The 18,724-nt window shown below is 57.3% G+C and overlaps 1 protein-coding gene across 2 annotated transcripts in view; it reads left to right on the top strand.

Moving 5' to 3' along the window:
• SENP5 (SUMO specific peptidase 5) overlaps positions 1–18,485 on the top strand; it is a 114,654-nt gene extending 96,169 nt beyond the window's left edge. Inside the window, exons 11-14 of one of the 2 annotated variants that reach the window (XR_010833699.1) lie at positions 10,824–10,932; positions 12,987–13,091; positions 14,241–14,618; positions 17,261–18,485. The gene's annotated coding sequence lies outside the window, so the exon portion shown is untranslated. The remainder of the gene's footprint in view (positions 1–10,823; positions 10,933–12,986; positions 13,092–14,240; positions 14,619–17,260) is intronic. The other variant, XR_010833700.1, reaches the window with a different exon arrangement.
• The last annotated feature ends 239 nt before the right edge of the window (positions 18,486–18,724 follow it).

The following is an 18,724-nucleotide window of genomic DNA, read 5'->3' as shown; positions in this document are numbered from 1 at the left end:
GTACCACCCGCCCCGCCAGAGCCGAGGCACCTCGGGGAAGCCAGGCATTTATCGAGGTGTTACATGCACTTGGATGCCTACCCCCGACACCTCTTTCTGCAAGCCTGACGGGAGCAGGACGTCACCCTTCTACCCCCGCTCTCGTGTCCTGCTGGGAAAATGAGAGAAGCAAATGTCTCCTTTATGTCTGCGAACCCCGGAGGCCTGATAAAGATTCAGGGTGAGCTATCACCGGAATGAGGAGCAGGGAGAAATCTGAGCTGCATAATTAGGTACTTTGGGGACTGTATCAAAATGCAGCTGACTATAGATTTCTGCATGGTACGTGCTCTTCTGCATCGACTTTCCTGTTCCTCCTCTCACTAATGCACGGGAGGTGATGGGAAGCCCCTTCCCCGGCCCCTGGGGATGTGGTCCAGGATGATCCAAGGGAAGCTGAGCACGCCTGTGGATGGTGTTTGGAGAGCTGGTGGGATGGGGCTTGGAGCCGGGGGCGTGGATGCTCCAGCAGCTTGCTTTTTGGCACGCTGGGGGACATGGGGCTCTGGGCTGCTCCGTGAAGAGAGGGGTTGGTGGAAGGGCTGCATGGTGCCACCATCAGTATCTCCTCCTGGCAGGAACAGCTCCCAGGGCCTGGCTACCGGCTTAGGTTAAAGATATGTAATTCCTCAAACTGGTCAAAAATTGCGATGTGTTTTCCCTCTCAGATCAAGACAGGAAGCTGAAATATCAAAAATGTTCACAGAAGGGGAACAAAAAAAAAAGATTAAGAAATGTCAGGCTTTGCTGTCGACATTTTTGATGGAAATACTTTGACATTTGCAAACTCAAACGTTTAGTTTGTCAAACCGAATGAAAATGTCACACCGAGCCCGGTTGAAACGTTAATCTGCCGGCTCCGGAGAGGCCGCGGTTTCCCACGGGAGCCCCTTCCCCGCCGGGGCATGTCCTGCCCTGTGCCTCTGGAGCCCTGCTGATGGGGCTGGGCAGGCAAAAAAAAAAATGCCGAAATCTCTGCAGAGGAAGGCTGTTCATGGGAACTGGGAGGGGAGGGCGGCCTCGGTATTAGGATGCTAATCCAGCAGACAAGAAACCACCTCCCGGTGCCTGCTGTGCTGCAGACTGCGCTGCGAATTTGGGTGAGCCGGTCAGCCCGCCTGTAAACAGGAGTAATAACTCTCCCCTGCCTCATCCAGCGTTTGTAGGCTTAAATCCATTAATGTTTGTGGAGTGCTTGGATATCAGAGTAATGGGGGTTCTGTAAGCACTAGCGAGAGCCTCTCTGGCTGTTTGTAGATGGCATCGCGCGATACGCGATGGAGGGCTGACTGCAAGCCCAGCAGCAGTAAATCCTCGCTGTGGGAACAGCAGCTGAGTGCAGATGTGAAATATGAAGTGAAAACGTGCAGTGTGACGGGGCTGCAGGGCAGCACCCAGCTGAGTTTGTTGGGGACCCCCAGGGCTATGCATGGCCATCGCTGTGCCTGTGTGCCTGCGCCTTGCAGGGAAGAGCGTCTGGGGCCTGTGAAACTGCGAGTAATTGGCAGTGTTTGCCTTGGGTTTGGTGGTGGAGTTGAAGATTACAGCACACACCGTTCTCTGAAGGGCTGGGGTTAGTAATAGAAGCAGGCAGTGTGAAGGTCTTGGTCTGGAGCACGGTGACTGTGTGAGCTGCGGCAGGAGCTGGGGCTTGCCACCATCTGAACAGTTTTTAACCTTCTGTTATGCTGGTTGCTGGAAGAGTTGGAGGGGAAAAAAGCAAAAAGCTTTTTGGAGAAGCAGTCTCCAGAAGTACTTTTTTATGGTGCTTTGTTATTAAAAAAAAAAAGCCTGTTTTTATCTGCCATATGCTGGACTGAAACCTGGAGGTGAGACACGGTTTTCTTATGAACAAACCTCTCCCTCTGTCTTTACGGACTAAAACTACGGGCCCAGCCTCCAGCAAAGCTTTTGTTTCTCTTCTGCCCATACAGAGGAGTACCTCAAGGGTTTCCATGAGCAATGGCTTTCTGCTGCCAAGTTTTTCTCGGCTATAATTACCAAAAAATTTGGACCAGTTGAGCCTCTGGTCACTATTTTGGCAAGAGCAGGCCAGTGACCTCCCCGGCAGCCCCTCTCTGTGCCAGGCCACGGAGCAAAGGCGGCCTGGGATGCTCGGTCCTGCTGCGGCTTGTGGTGACTCGTGGCTGTTATTAATGCCTCCGCTTTGCTTACCCAAGTGCTTAGCTGGTTCAATACATTTTCAGACCTGTCCTTACACTATTGTTGGGAAAGATTCATTAGGACTCTGGCTGGAAATTATAGTGACAGATAGAGCAGGGTAATTTATGGCTTTTCTTGAGGGTTGCACAATTATTCAATAAGTGTCTTTCCTTCCTCTACCTCCCGCCAGCCACTTGTTGGAAATAAATATTGGATTTATTTGTGGAAAAGTAGCTATCGGCGAAGCTAAGAATGGCCGGGAGAAGCCCAGTGGGGCCCTTTGGGCATCTCCGCTTGTGTTTGCGTGCGGAGATGCTCTCCACACGTGCTGCTGCCTCAGCACTGCTTCCACTGCCTTTGTGCCACGGCTCTTCACGAGGCCTCTGTTCTCCCCAAGCTCCTCTGCTTGGTGTTACGGCCCCTGTCCCATGCGTGTGCTGCAGAGCAAACCTGTGGCTCTCAAAGCCCAGCAGCCCGGTGTCGTTCAAGTGCTGAAGCTGAAGGAGGCCCCACAAGACTGCTGGCATCTGCCTCGGGGCACCCCTTGCATGCTGCTGACCCACAATATCTGCGTCTGCTCGCAAGGCACCGGGCCTGCTGATCGCTTTGAAGGGACCTCTTAATGCTGACCAAGTCCAGCCCCAGCTCCTCCTTCCCTCCTCTGCTATTAGCTGTGCTGGGGAGGAGCCCGAGGAGATGGCACCAGGGCTGGGCACGGCTCCGACCTCACCAGACCGGTGTGTCCCGTTGGGCCCGGCCCGCGCTGGGCCCTGCCTGGGACTTCCCACCAGCGGGAGCCAGTGGCCTCGGGGACGGTGGATCCCGGGGGAGGGAGGCGTGGGGATTGCCTCTCAGGGTGGTGTTGGGCTGGGTGAATGCCTGGCCAGGCTCTCCCTGTGGGTTACGGCGAGGGCTTCTCTCCAAGGGCGATCCCAGCCCTCAAAATCGTGCTTTTGCTCTGCAATTCCTGCTGGAGGAGCTGCTCGGTCTCAAACCTTCTCAGTCTTGTTTTTCCATACCTGATGAGGGGCAGGGTCTTCCCCACCCACGTGTCGGTACCGGGGGGATCACAAGCGGTGTGGTCAGAGCAGAGGCTCAAGGCGAAGGAACTGGGGCTGGGCGCGATGTTCACTGTGTCGAGGTATCGGCACTGCAGTATTTCCACTGCTTATCTATCCCACTCCTTATGCGTTTCCACATTTTGTTTGAATTAGTTGGGATTGTTCCTTGCAGCGTGCATGGCTCTGCATTTGTCTACTTTGGATTTCATCTGCCATTGACTGGCCCATTCATCAAGCTCCCTTCGGTCCTTTTGAAGTTCCCTGTAGTCTTCTCTTGTTCTGAATACTCTATGTAATTTGGGTCCTCTGCCAGATTTTCTCATGACATTTTTCATTCTCCTTTTCCAGATCATTAATGCATTTCTTTAACCACCGGTATGAACACAGAAATTTGGGGAGCCTCCCCATTAATACTGTACCCTTCTGCAAGGTAGCCGTTATTAATACACATTGATTTGCCTCTTTGTTTCCGACCTTTAGAATTACTTTTTCCATTTGCTCTACAAACGTTTAATTTCTTTAATAGCCTCTCGTAAGGGACCTTGTCAAAGGGCTTTGAAACCCCAAACACATTATGTCAAGTAGTTCTCCTTACTTCACTCTTCTGACGACGGGAGAAAGCATCCTAGTAGATTAGAGGCATGAACTTCCTTTCAGGAAGCCGGGATGGATCGCCCCCCTCTTACTTAGTTAATTTACGTGTTTTAAAATTCAGCTTCTTACGAGCACCTTCATCTATAACCGCCGATTCAATTCTAGCAGCCTTAAAAAGAGACGCGTCTGTACGTCTGCTGTTGAGCAGGCAATTTCCATCGCGGGCTCTTTTGTTGGCAGCTGGGTCATTCCTCGAGTAAGAGCCGCCGGAGCCTTTGGGTGTTTCCCTTTGAACTCCAGCAGCTTTGTGCTGGACGGCCTGGTGCAATCTCCACTCTTTTTTATTTTTTTTGGCATTTCTCTTTGTAGAAATCCTTCATTGTTATCACCTGGAAATAATAGGTCTCTCCCTGCTGTCCCTGCTAGCTGCAGCGGGTTGAAAAGAAACCTTCATCCGTGCTTCCGCAGCGCCTGCCCTAGCCGTTCCCATCGTGCCGGCGATGCGGGCAGGTCGAGTCACGCCACGGCGCGAGGAGGAGGAGGATGGAGCCGATAAGATCCCATCCGCAGCTGCTCTGGCTCTGTTAAGGTACGGGGCAGGAACCTGTTCCACCCGCCGCAGCGTGATTAATGCTGCTTCGCGCCCATGAATCATTTTCGCTGTTGTGTAAGGTTTACGCCGCCGGAGCGGCAGGGCTGTATTTCTGCGGCTTTTATAAAGTCCTGCACAATTTATACGTGCTGCTCCTGCGCCGAACCATTTACACTCCTTATTCAAGGCGTTAGGATTTACACTCCCTTTACTGAGACCTGTGGAAATTGTGCTGCTGATGGAATGATCCCGGGGCCGTGGCACTATTTATTGTTATCAGAAACAATTCCACCCCGCAGTGATTTCTGACCACGAGAAAGGGGAAAACGCTGTTTTCTCTCCAACACCAATATCCATGAATCTTTAAACAGGAGGAATTATTTCCCCGAACAGCGAGCGCTTGTGAAGACATTTAACTTTAAGAATATGTGACAGCTCATCAGAGGAGGAAGTGAAATGCTTTTGGGGAGGCGGGGGAGCACCGAGGGCGGCGGGAGCTCGGGGGAGCCCTGGGCAGCTGCCAAGTGGGGCGATCGGCCCCGGGGCTCCAGCCCCTGCCGTGGGGGGAGCTCCCAGCACCGCACCCCTCCGGGGCACCAGCCCTTTAAACAGCGAGCGGCGACTTCTGCCTGGGCTTCTCCAGACAAACCTCTTGCACCAAATTACCTGTCTAGCTGGGATCTTATCTTGGTGTTTATCACTGCCGCCTCTCGCTGTCAGCACTGTTTATAGGCAGGGGAACCGAAACCCTATGCTAAGAAATTTCCTCCTCCTCCTCCTCTTTTCTTTCAAATCTGCATCTGTTCCAGACTCCCTTTCATTAGAGACCACATGAAAGCCAAAATAATCCCAGGCTATCAGGCACAGAAACCTTTGCAAGGTAACCTCCCCTGTGCTGCACACTCTGGGGTAAATATGGCACGCCCTGGCTGGGGAGATTTGTTGGGGTCCAGCCCATGTCCTGCCCCACCTGCATCCCTGCTGGGGGTGCCTGCAAGACCCCCAGCACCCAAGGGCTGTTTGTAGGGCTGTGGTGAAGATCTGGGCTGCAAAGGAGCACTAGACCCTGAGGGTATCATCCTGCTTCCCAGTTGTTGTAGGGATGGTGCCCAGCCAAGCCCTTGGGGCAGCTTAGGGCACAGGGTATGTGTTTGATGCATTTTTTACTTTTTTTTAACCTGTTGTAAAACATTTGCAGAGTTACAGCGGGCTGTTAAGAGCAGTGTTGGGGAGGGAGGAGCGGGCCTGATACCGATTAGGCAGGAAATGGCTCGGCGTGGATGGCATCCATATGGGAGAGCTGATAGATTTGGCGTCTTGCAGGCATCGCTTGATGGATCCACTGATAACCTGGCAGCAGAACAGACCTGGGCTCTCTGATTCTCTGCCAGCAGCTCAGCCGAAGCCTGCTCGGTCGGCCTTCGTTAACACCTTTGTGGGCTGGGAACGTGCCGCCCTGCCCCGGGGGCCAGTGGCCCGACGGTCCCCGGGGACCCAGGGGCTCAGCCGGTCCCCACGGTGCTGCCTGCCAGGGATGCTGCTCAGGCTCCTTCCCTTTGAAGGCTGGGCGTGAAATCTGGTAGGAGTTTAGGGAGGCAGGAGGGCAGCGTGCAGAGCAGCCTGCGTCCTTGGGATGAAAAAAGCTACGTTTTGCAGCTCTGGAAAGAATCAGCGGGTTTCCATGCTGGGCTCCTGCCTTGCATTGGAGACAGATGGGGAGCGCAAACACAGGGAAGGCGGCCGGTTTCTCCCGCCGTGCCAGGGCTGGCTCACTCCTGGGTGCTGCTCTGCGTCTTCCTCGTGTGGTTTAATTTCACGGCGGCCTCTTGTGCAGCTCCGTGCCGCCTGGAGGTGGGGGACAGCTGGGGGTCTGGGTGGCCAGGAGCCCATTGCGTCCTGCTCCACTCTGCCTCTGCCTCCTGGAGGCAGATGGAGCCTCCGTGGAGGCTGGCAGCAAGAACAAGGGGCGTTCAGGGGAAAGCAGAGATGGAGCAGGGTGCCCTCACTTGCTGGAAGTGAAGCAAGGTGGAGAAAATGGTGGTGTGCTGGAGGCGGCGGCGCATCACAGAGAGAAATTGGAGGGGACGCTGGAGGTAGCAGCCACCCTGTCTGTTGGCTGGTGTTTTGTGCTGCTGAGGGTCCACAGCCTCCTTCACCAATCCTTGTCTGTGCTAATAAAATGCAAAGTATGAGACCGAGCCCTGGTGTGGCTCTGCAGGAGGCAGAAAAGGCTTGCACAGGCAGGATCCCCTGTTGCGTGGCTAGATCTGGGTAGCAGTTTTGGGGAAAACCCCCGTCAGGACAAGCCGTGCTTCCTTCTCTGCTCCTGGGCAGGTCCAGGGGCAGCGGGGAACCTGGTCCATGCCATGCCCTTCATCCCTTGCTTCTGTACCACCCGGTACCCGTGGGGTCCCTGCTGCAGCAGGGTGCAGGGTGACCATGCTGTGGGTGACAAGTGTGCGCTCAGTGCAAAACCAAGCTCTGGTGGTGGGAGGTGGTGTACATAATGACTGCTGTAAAGCTCTCTGCGGTTATGGCCTGTTTGATGGCTAAAATCCCATCCCTGAAAGCCCCGGCAGCCCTGTCGGTTACTGGTTGTGGTGGTTGCAGGGCAAGTTCAGTGCTACAGCGGGGTCACGGCTCCTCAGCTGCGTGTCGGGCCTGTAATTTCCCTGTGGTTATTTCCAAGATAACTTATTTCAGGTTTTTATGATGCTTACAAATTGGACAACATCTTAAAGCATATTTCAGGCCCAAACTGGTTTTAAATGTGTGTGATTTTACAGGGAGGTGTAAAATATTTTTAAGCGTTGGTAAATTTGGGGGGATGGGAGCTGTGGGTGGGTGGGGAGGGAGGGATGGTCCCCAACCCCAAAAGATTTTTGGAGAGCACTGGGAGCCTGCCCTTGGTGAGAGCTGTGTGGGGGCACCCGGTGCATGTCCCAGCTGTGTCCCCAGGGGCTGCACTCATCCCACGGGGTGCTGGGGCAGAGATGAGGCAACCCCATGAGACTCCTCCGCTGGGTCCTCATCCTGTCCTGTGACACCGGTGGCTTGGGGAGGGTGCAGGCTGGACGGGCAGGGGGTGGGAGAGGGCTGTGAGGTCCCTCCTGCTGCCTGGGGCAGGTGTGTGGTCTGGCAGGGGCAGAGCAGCTTCGAAACCCAAGGTGGAGGAGCAGTCCTGGGCTCGGGGTGGTGACGTCTGGATGAGCAGAGATCTCGGGATGGGTGGGAGACGCACAGACACGGCACCAGCCTGCCCACATCCTCCGCGGTGCCTGGAGCAGGCGGGGCTTTCTGCAGGTATTTGCATTTGCAGAAATAACACTGGCTTCTCGCCCTGCCCTTTCATCAGGGTGCCGGGAGTTCGCTGAAACGCAACACCAGGAAAGGCCTGGGATTTTGGCTGGCTGTTCCAGGCACATAAGGAAGGTGTTATTGTCAAGTGCTCCCTCTGTCCTGGTGGAGAGGTGCTGTGGGCAGGGAGGCCAGAGGAGCCCCCAGGCCAGGCAGGATGGCAGCAGAGGCCAGGGGAGGCCAGGTGAGCTCTCCGCAATCACAGCGGCGTTGGCGGCCGCCACCGGTCTCATCACCGCAGCCCACGTGAGCTCTTCTGCTTGCCTCCCTTCCAAAAAAAGCAACCTCCAGCCCACGGGGAGAGCAGAGCCGTGGTGATGAGGCATCGTCTCCTCGACACCCACCCGCCCGGGCAGCCAGCCCAGCCGCCAGCGCCAGCCCCTGGGGTGGGGTGCACGGGGCGGGGAGGGGGGACCCAACCACAGCCCCCAGCTTCCTCATGGGGAGGCCACAAAGCACGGCCAAAAACCTGCTTTTCCTCCCGGATATTTACCCCCAGCTCCTCTCCAGGCCAGGGGGCCACCCCATTTCTTGGGGCAGGGACCCCGGCATCCGCGCACCGGGGTGAGCACCGGACCCGGTGGTGGGAGAGGGGAGAGCGTGGGGCTGGGGATGCCGGCTGTTGGTGCGCCATAAGGAAGTGATTGAAGCTTTCACGATCTGTTTAACTGGTGACATATGTTTCCTGCAGGCGAGGCGGTGCGCTGCATGCCGAGGTACGGCCGCTCTCGCCCATCCCGGCCCATCCCTGCCGGCACACGGGGAAGGGATGGCCCCAGCCCCTCCGGTACGGCCACGGGGCCGCTGCTGCCTGTGTGGGAAGGGGAAATTGCCCGCGCTGCAGAGGGAAATACACATGAGGAGAGCAGCCCTGACACACACGGAAAGGCGTTTCTCTGGTTTGAGGCGCCGTGGCCAGGAGGCCCCGCTGCATGCGCGGTGCTGGGGACGGGGGGAGGCGGAGATGCGGCGATGGCTGCGCTCCCCCTGCTTGCAGGGGGGTCCTCCCCTCCGGGTCTCATCTCGGCTTTCATCACTGTAACATCAGAAAAACCAGCAAGGGCAGAGCCATACGCTGCGGAAAAGGCCTAATTGCTCAAACAATCAAGCCCAGGCGAGGTGTTCCTCTCGATTCGGCGGCAGACGCAAGGGGCTGAGAGCTTTCCTGGGGCAGCTGGGCATGAGACTCAGCACCCTGCTGCTGGAGGGGTGGCCAGGGGGGCTGCACGGGGACAGGGAACACCAGAAAATCCTCCAGAGGGGAAAATCTTTGTCTCAGACCAGCTTTGGATCCTTGTGGGTATGGGGCAGCTGCAGGCAGGACTGGGAGTGCTGGGGATGCTGCAGGGCAGGCAGGCTGGGGAGAGCCCTGAGGCCAGGAGCAGGAGGGGTCGGATGTTGGGGATTTGGAAGCAGCTGGTGGCTGGAGCAGATCCTCGGGGATCAGCAGGGTGCTGCGAGGGGCGGTTTGCCCTGTCGGGTTGCTGTCGGAGGCGGCAGGAGGGCAGTGCTGCCGCATCTCCCTCTGCAGCGGTAATTGGAGCCACGTGGAGGCCGGGCTGGGGCGAAGGCACGGAGGCAGTGAGACCCAGGGCGAGCGGCGTGGGGGCCCCAGGGGGGCCGTGGTGGCCAGCAAGGCTGCCCCTGCCCCGTGCAGCCTGGAGCCTGGCCAGGATGAGCCTGGAGCCGCATTTGAGGCCGAGGTTGTAAACTCGGCGTGAGAGCAGAGGGAGGAGGAGGGAGGGGAGGCTTTACGGATGAGCTGAAAGCCCCAGGGCCTCCTCTGTCATTCTGTGGGGCCAGGATTTTCCCCTCCGCGCCAGCAACCTGCAAAGCCAACAGGAAAGGGAGAGATTGGAACGGGGCTTCCCGGCCCTTAACGGGGATTTGGGCTTTAAAACGCAGTCATCTTTAGCTCGCAGACAGCTTCCTGGCACAAACGGGGTAACGCCGGGTCACCAGTTATGCTGTCGCCATTCCCGTATGCTCTAAACTTGGGGTGTTGTGTCCACCTCTGCAGAGGGAGCGTTTCTTGCTCGTCGTGTGCTTTTCCAGCACGGAAGGGTGATTTTAGAGAGGGACTCTCGTGTTCCTCTGAAGTTCTCTTAGTGCTTTCATCCCCGTGTGCATATCTGTAGGTTTAAAATCCCTCCTTGTACTAGGAAGAAGGACTCGTTGCCTGCCCAGCACCCAGGCTCGGGAGCAGGTTTGTGCCCAGAGCTCTGGGAGGGCTGCATCGACGTGCACGTTAGCTATAGCACGGGGTGCCGTGGGGCCTCGGTGCAGGTGTTCGGGCTGCTGGGAAGCCGGTCGGAGTCGATAAGGCACCTCGAGCCCGGCTGCCTGCTGGCGGGTTGCTTTGTTTGGGGTTGGCGCTCCCCCAGCGAACCTCCACAGCCAACATCAGCAGCGAGCAGAGCTCCCGTGCGCCGGGGCTGCTGCACCCCACTCGCCACAGCCGAGGCTTTCTCCAAAGCCAAGCGCGGCCCCAGACACCCCAGCCCTGTGTTCGTTAGCAGATAGCCAAGGCTCGCCCGTGCCTTGCCCTGCAGTTTTTTTCCCAGCCGCGGATTACCTTCCCTCGCTACAAATCAGCACTGACTGTCTCCGTGGTTTTGGCATCAGCCAGGTGCCTGGAGCACGTCGAGCTGGGGCTGCGGGGGGAGGAAAGCACCGGGGCAGGCGGCGGGGATGGAGCAGGTGAACGCCGCTCCTCCAGCTCTGGAAAAAAAGCTCCCACTTCTGACCAGGGCAGCCCACGCAGGGAGAGGCAGCATTATTTTTCCCAGCGGCGCGGCGGCGAGCCCTGTGGTGCCGCGGCCGTGCTCGGGTGCAGAGCACCGGGGTGCCCTCCCAAAATCTGCTTCCCGCTCCCCAGCACGCGCCGAGGCTGCCCGCGCCGCCAGCCTCGCTGCGACCGCTGGAGATGCCTAAATAATTCATTAATGGTTTGGGGAAACGAAAATATTGTGCAGTGAGTAATTGCTTGCGAGTGACGTTTGGCATTGCTCAAGCAGGTCCCGGGCGGCCTCGGCGGAGCGGTGCTGGTAGTGCTGAGCCCTGAGTGCTGCGGAGGGGAGCGGCCAAGAACAGAGGACGTTGGCACGGTGCCACCAGGGCCCCTCGGTAAATCTGTCCCCAGCTCCACCTTTCCCTGTGCAGAGCCACACCGGTGCCACCTGGAAGGGGCGCAGGGGCCGGGGGAGGAAGCTCCCCCAGGTTGGTTTTGCAGCGAGCTATGCAGATTGTTCCCTCTGATTTTTTTTTCTTCTTATTTTTTCTTTTTCCCTTCTATATGAACTTTCCTGCCTCCGGCTCCGTGCAAATGCGAAGGCCTCCTGTTACCGGGGAAACTGGTGCGGGATGGCAGCGTGGGCTGGCGGCACGGGATGGAGAGCGGCTGGACGCTGCGGGGGCTCTCGGGGCTCGCCCCCACGATTTGCTCTGTGCTTGTGTGAGAGTGGGCAGGGGGAGCAGCCCAGCAGGAGGGGGTCCTCACCTGGAAGCCAGGGGGGTCAGCAAGCGGGCAGCAGCGTGGTGGCCCCTTTTCTTCCTGCAGTTCTCAGAGGCAGGGAGAGCCCAGCAGCGCCGGGGAAAGGCTGGGTACAGGCTCAGAGCATCCTGTCCCTGACCCTGCAGGAGCCCCGTGCTGATAGCAGTAACAAGGGACTTTTGTTTTGCTGAAGGGGTCTGGGAAACGTCCCCGGCTGCCTGTCCATCCCTGGCGTATCGCAGCTCTGGGGGCAGCAGGATGAAGCCAGGGCTCTGGCTCCGTGTGGGCGCCCAGAGCAGGGGGAAGCCCCCGTGCCACCCTGAGCGCTGGGTGTGATGGGGACGGGAGCTCGTGCCCCAGCGCTCAGCTGCGGCTCGTGTGTGCTCCTGCAGGCAGCACGTGCTGCATCCCCAGCAACCCCTGCTTGTTACTCTATTAAATTTCCATTTTAACATGAAAACAGCTGGTTTCATGGTACCTCTAACTGTGTTATTTACACAGTCATGCACACAATCCCTGCTGAAAATCGCATTACTCACTGCATCGGCAGCCCTTTGTCTGGCAGGTACCGAGCCGGCGGCTGTGGCAGTGACACCGGCAGCTCCAGGCAGGGAGCAACCCATGGAGCCGCTTGTCCTGGGCACTTCTGGTCAAACCTGGGTGATTCGGGGGAGGCAAATCCATCCCAAAGTGCTCCAGCTCCGTGTGAACCTGCCTCCATCCGCACCACCTTGCAGTGCCCTGCAGACCCAGCTCTCCGTGCTGCCGCTGAGCCCCGGGGTCGGGGTAGCTGATGCACATCAAGGGGCAGAGACGATGACTGCTGGCCGTGCTCAATGGTGCTTTGTTCTTGGCCCAGGAAGCAGTGAAAATCCTCCCGCTTTGAAGCCCAAGGAGGCCTTTTTATTGTATCCAGGACTCCTGGAAAAAGGGAACTGCAGGCGCTTTCCCATAAGGCAATGAAAAGCTCTCCTGCCTGAGACCGCAGCAGCTCGTCACACGTGCGAGCAGTGTCTGCCTGGCCACTGGAAAACACTGGTTATAGTGGTGCACATAGCTTGGAGTTGGCAGAGCCGGGGTGTTATCCCGTTGACCTTGCACCCCCTGCAGAAAACCATCCTATTTTTTGGGAGGTAGGGTCCTCATCCTGCGCCTCCTGGGTAAAGCACGTGGCAGCATCCCGATGGTGAGCACGTGCCCAAAACCTTGAGGAGATGAGGATGGTTTTTGGGGCAGGAGCTGCCCGGGGACTGGCCGCCCTCCTGCGTCAGCTGCATGGGCACGGGACGTCCTCCCTCGCGCAGCCCCGGCCGGGCTGGGAAGCTCCTCAGCGGTGAGGCTGCCCTAATTAGTCCGCTTAATCTTCCCCCATAAATCACTCCTCCCCATCCCCTGCAGACTATCGGCATCATCTGAAGCCATTAGTTAATTTAAACCCGGGAGTTCACACGTTCGCTTATCGGCAGCCATCTCCCCTCCCGCTACGCCCTGCTCCCCTCTGCCTGCTGGGTCTCCCCGCTTTGAAGCGGGGCCGTGCTGCGGGCAGGTGGGAGCGCGGCGGCTCCCTGCCTGCCGGCGGCTGCGAGCTGGGAGCCCGCTCCCTGCGCTCCCCCCTTTTTTTTTTTTTTGAACTTCTCCTCTGACTCACCCTTTCCATTTGGTGTCTCCACCTTTGTTTTACAAACAGCGGCTTGCCCGGCTGCTGGAAGGAGCAGGCGGATCCCAGGCTGCCAGCAGAAGCGGCTGCGGCTTCCCCGGCTGCGAGCGGAGACCCCCGCATGGCTGCAGCCAGGTGAGAGGGGCTGGCAAGGGCGGGGGGGGACAGGGGCTGGGGAGAAGCCTTAGGAATGGGGGCTCACACCAGGGATCCCTGCTAACACCTTGTATTTCCCATTGTGGGTTGTATGGCCTCACCGCTGTCCTGCTCCAGCGCAGGGTTTGGGTGGGGAGGAGGGAGGGAGCCCCACTCACCCTGGGACCTGCCCTGGGGCTGCTCACGAGGATGCTCTGCACATCCCTCCTCCGGTGACCCAAAATAGCTCTCTGGGGGCCGCATTTGTGTCCAGAGCACCCTGATAGTGCCGCTTTAAAGCCTCCCAGCTGCTAACCAGGCAGTCCCACAGCCAGGAGGGGATGGTGCCTGTGTCCCCTGGCTGGCTTTGTGGCCATCCTCTTCCTCTCTCTTGCAGCAGGGAGGGAGAGGTTTGAAGGGGGAGCTGCCACCGTGTTTGGTTTTGTAGTCCAGGCTCTGGATTTATTGCTTCCAGGTCCTGGTGTGTTTGTTTGTTAAACGAAAGGCGGCTGGGTGATCCTGGGTTCCTCCCCTCCACCCCCCTGTGCAGCCCAGAGGGGGTCCCTCTGCCCTGGGACCGTGCTTCCCATCACAGCTCAGACGCCTGGTGGGGCTGTGCAAGCAGGGGACACGTAGGTGTGGGGCGATGCCCCTGTTCAGCCACTAAAGCTGTGCCCAGGGCAATGGGGCGGCTTGGGGCAGGTGCTGGCTCCACCCTGTCCTCCTCCAGATGCGCTCCTGGAGGAAGGCTGCCTGCAGTCATCCTCCTCTGGTGCGCTCCGCAGCCGTGGGGAAGAGAGGAGCCCCTGAAAAAAAGGGTAATTCGGCCAGATGCAGGGGACAGGAGGTGTGAGAGATGGGAGGAGAAGCCAGTGGCGCCCTTTCCTCGGGTTTACAGCGCAGAGCAACAGCTCCAGTTAGACGGGAACTTCTCAGCAGGATTAACTCTGAAACCTAATGACAACGGTCAAGTGTCTGTGGTGTCTGTGTCCCCGCCGCTCGCCCTAGGAGCTCGCTTGTGCTAATGAGCTTTAGCAACAGCGCTAGATTTGTCTGTTAGAGCAGTCTTTGGGGATCGAGAAGTAAGTGTTTGAAGATGCAAATACCCTGTGAGACATCCAGATTCAAATGTCTTTTTTTGTTCTTTAGCCTGGAGTCCAGGGATAAATAAAGGAAGTGAAGAGAGCCTCCAGAATGCTGGACAGAAAACCTTTTAAAACGAAAAGACCAAATAAAGTGAAACCACAAATATTTTAATATTTTTTTTAAGCTTAAAGCTGCTGGACGATTGGGACAATTACAGAAACTTAGCATCCTCGCAGGTGTTCTGGGTGCTCTGCTCAGAAACACCAGCACCCACCAGCCAGCAAAAGCTACGAGTGGCAACAAAAAGCCTCAAACACATCCCGAAATCGTGGGAGCAGCCGGGCTGGCAGCAGGATCCTCTCCAGCCCCCGATCCTGGTGCAAGGACAGGGAGTTGCAGCTCGGACGCAGAGATGCTGAGAGAATTCACGCCCCGAGGCAGGTTGGGTTTTACCTCCCATAAGTCTCCTCTTTTTTTTTTTCCTTTTTTTTTTTTTATTTTTTATCATTTTAAAGCAGGAGTAATAAATGCTAAAGATGCATATGGAATTTGAATATGAATGATAAGAACAGCTGTGTATATCTATTATGAATGAACATAAACAGAAATGTATAAACTGAGATTTTGGGGCTTTTGGAAGAATTAGTGCCTTTGTTCCTGGATTTTTTTCCTATCAAAGTTTGAACCAAAGCCCATTAGCCTGGACTTTCCCGCAGCCGACCAAGCCAGGAGCTTCATTTTGTGCTGGCTCCGAGCCACACCGAATTCTCCTCAACAGCTCAGTGAGCCCTAATCCTAACAAATTTACCCAGAGAAGTGGTTCTCTTATTACACAGCCTAATTTGAACGCTTTCCAAGGTTAATTTCTGTTCCCTCTCCCTCCAAACGCGCCTGCCCCTCCAGAGTCGGCTCCCCCCATCCCGGCCCCCCCAGCTCCCTGTTAGTGCCAGCCCGGGGGGAGCAGCCCCAGCCCTTCCCTTCCCTGCTTGCCCGCGATCGTTTTTAAATGAGAAAATAATGCACTGTGCGTCCCCGGGTGCGGGGTCTGCCCGCGGGGTTTCCTAATGCTAAGCCACTTCCTTCACAAATTAATTGCAACTTTCGCTGGGTGAAAATAGCCCTGGAAGCCCGCTCCCCACGGGCTCTTCCTCGTGTAGTATTACTCTGTTCATAATCTGATTCCTGCGACTCTTGTTTCTTCCTTCCACCCCCTCTGCGGCCGCCCCCTGGTGCGATGGAGCCCACAAGGGCTTTGTGCTGCCCACGGGGCATCCCTGTGATACCCACGGAGCATCCCTGCGGTGCCCAAATCGCACCCCTGCGGTGCCCAAAGTGCATCCCTGTGGTACCCACGGAGCATCCCTGCACCAGGGGACTGCTGCTGCCACCATGGTGTCCTCCCCGTAGGTCCCATCCTGCTGCCACGCTGCTGGGTCACTTGCTGCTCGCTGTCCCCAGTGCTGATGGCCTCTGCTTCCTCTCACCAAGCGAGTACCCGTGTTTGATTATTTTGCTCCAGGCGCATCGGCTGCAGGTATCAAAGCGGCGCTGCGTCTTGTCTCCTGGCCGTGAGAGGGGCTTCACGGTGCTGATTTCGGGCTGGGAGACAGGGGTGGGCTGCTCGTGGTGGGGGATGGAGGGGCTGGCACAGCAGAGGCCTCCTGGTCAGCACTGTGATATCAGCCTTAAGTAATGGGAATAATAAAAATAATGTGGTCTGGAGGGAAGGAGAGACCAGGCTGCATCCCAGTGAGGTCGCACGGATGCATCAGTGTGTTAATTTGCTGGAAATTATTTTGAAGGGAGAAAAAAAAAAAAAAACATAAAGTTGAGGTTGAAAGTGAGTAGAGACAATGATGTGGGACAGCAGCAGACCCCCAAAGCCACGGAGATGCCCTGTGCCATGGCCACCACCAAGGTCCTGCAGCACGGAAGGCGAAGCTGCTCGGTGTGGGACGGGGCCGGTGCCTTGCCACGAGGTTTCCTGCAGCCGAGCACGCTGCCTGGCTCCAAGGGGCGGGACGCTTCTTTTGGGGATGGCCGGGATTTACCCAGAGCCTCGATGGCAAACGCTGGAACAGGAAGTTTCGGGAGGGAAATAAAACATGCATACCTCGGGGCTTGAGGCAGTGCTCCGTGCCAAGGCAGGAAAGAAATTTGTGCTGCCAATAGAGAAATAACTGGCGCTACACCAAGGCAGGGCCAGGACAGGTTGGTGGGGCCGGGAACTGCTTGGGAGCTAGGGCAGGAGGGGAAGGGGTTCTCAGGGGGCCAGGAGCCGGGCTGCAAGCCTGGGGCCCCCCAGGTCCCCGAGCAGCGGCCGTGCTGCGCGTCCCCGCGCCCGGAGCTGTGCGTTGCTGCTGGCCCAGGGCCAGGCACGGGGCTCCTGAGAGAGCGGCGGGGACGGCTCAGACCCTGCGCAGCTCCCAGCCATCCCAGGCTGGAGCCCCTCCAGCAGTCCCATTCCCGCTCTTCCCCGACCCTGCCTCCCCTCTCAAAGCAATTTGACTTTTATAGTAATAACTTCTGAACCCTGGATTGGGGCCGTGCCAAGGAAAGCAGCAGAAAACAATGTGATGGGCCTCGGCAGGCGCGGAAACTCCGACGACTGAGACCAGCCCTAAAATAACTTTCATGCGATTGTTATTTATTCTGGGAGAAAGTTCGTTCATTCAGAATTCAGGAGGGAGATAAAGCGGCGCAGGCTCCAGCTGCACGGAGGCAGCACGGGCGCCTGCAGCCTCTGGTGCCACGCGCTCGCCGTGTGCCTGTGCCCTGGTGCCAAACCAGGCTCTGTTTTTTGGGGGGTTTGTTTAAGGGTATTTGGGGTGTGGCCGGTTGACCGAAAGTTCAGGAGCTGGGGGCTGTGCTGCCTGTGACCCCCTCTGTGTGTGCTGGTGGTTTGGGCTGGTGGGCACGTTGGGCTCAGCACCATCGCCTTGCGCACGCGCCCTTGTGTTGGTGCGCTTGAGCCGCTAGCAGCAAGTGTGAGCAAACAGGGCAGGGAACACAAACAGCATCCAGCAGCCGGTCCTGCTTAATCTCACCATCCCTCAGCTTTTCTTCATGTTTCTTTGCAACAGATGGCTGGAGAACTGCCCTGGGAGCAGCGCACGATGGAGGTGCGCCGGAGCCGCGTGCATTGTCCCCACCTGCTGAGGCTGGGCACGCGTCACCCCGATTCCTCTCCCGGCCACCAGCTGCCGTGGCTCGGGGCAGCATCGCCACCCGCCCTGCACACCGGTGGATTTCGGAGGCTGCTGTGCTTTGGAGAGGGAAGAGCCTTGTGCATGAGGACAGCACAGCTTGCCCAGGTTGCCTCCCTCCTCGTGCTCCGTGCAGCCCGAGGGACTTTGCGGAGCGTCACGTAAGGATTTTGCTTTGGGGTTTGTCTCTCGGATGTGCCGAGGAGGCGAAGCTGGGGCCCTGGAGCTGCAGAGCCCCAGCCGGTGGTGCCAAGGGGAGAGATTCAGTCCCGTCCTTGTTCCTGCCTGCACGAGGGGAGCACCAGTCTACATTTAGCAATGCCAACAGCCCGGAACTATACAAACTGCCCCTCTCCTGTGGCCACTGAACACCAAGAGGAAAGCCCCCATCCTGCCGGGCAGGGAATCCAGCATGCTGGCCCTGGTCCCTGCTGCTCCTCGCCTCCCACGGCTGCAGCTTTCCTGGGGCTCCTGGGCTCCGAGCACCTCATGCCATTGGCAAGCAGTGCCAGGTGCCACCAGCCATTTTTACAGTGATTGCGTTTGTTTTCCTTGCACAGAGCAAGCCTGGCTCCTGCTCACTTGGCTCCCGACTGGCCAGGGATGGAGAGGGGAGCGGGATGGGGGACAAGGAGGTGCCTTCCCCTGTCCTGGAGTTCAGATTGCAAACCCAAACCCTCCTGGGCAATCCCGCAGCTCCCATCAGAGGTGGCTGTGCCCCGTGGCCCTTTCTGCAGCAGGAGGCTTGTCGGCCTTGGGGCTTCTCCGTGAGGCCAGGCTGGGCTCTGGTGCCAGATCTCCCCGCTCGTCCCCTGCATGGGTGGCATCTCCCTCTGGTTCCTCCACGGCCTGGCTGTGGCTGTTGATTGAGTCGGCCCAGAAGTAACGTGTTTGTGATGATGATGTGATGCAGTGACCCTTAGCTTCTTCATTAAAACGTGTACGTGTAGATGTGGGTTTTGCAGTTATGAATGTAATTCCACAATCCACTTAGGAGCCAGTAATTTTCTGGCTGAGGTGGGAAGCTGCTGACATCGTGTGATACATGACTAGATTGATTGTATTTACTTACCCTTTAACCTAATAAAGAAAAATAATGTTCCTTCATCTCACTAATTCTCTATAAACTCGAGCGTTGCTTTAAATCAGCTGGAAGAGCAGGCGCTGAACCTTAGCATCGCTGGGGCAGAAGAACGGGGAATCCCCTGCCTTGAAAACCAGCAGGCAGACCCAACCCCCAAGCCATTTTCCTGTTTGTTTGGTTTGTTTTCTTTTTAAAAAAATAAAAAAATAAAAATAGGGAGGGTGCCTGCTCCCTGCTCGGCTTTGTCACCCCAAAGC

The sequence above is a fragment of the Anser cygnoides genome, chromosome 9 (genome assembly GCF_040182565.1).
Source record: "Anser cygnoides isolate HZ-2024a breed goose chromosome 9, Taihu_goose_T2T_genome, whole genome shotgun sequence".
Classification (NCBI taxonomy): domain Eukaryota; kingdom Metazoa; phylum Chordata; class Aves; order Anseriformes; family Anatidae; genus Anser; species Anser cygnoides.
Note: the sequence above shows the minus strand (reverse complement) of the source record. Positions and strands in the feature narration are given on the sequence as shown.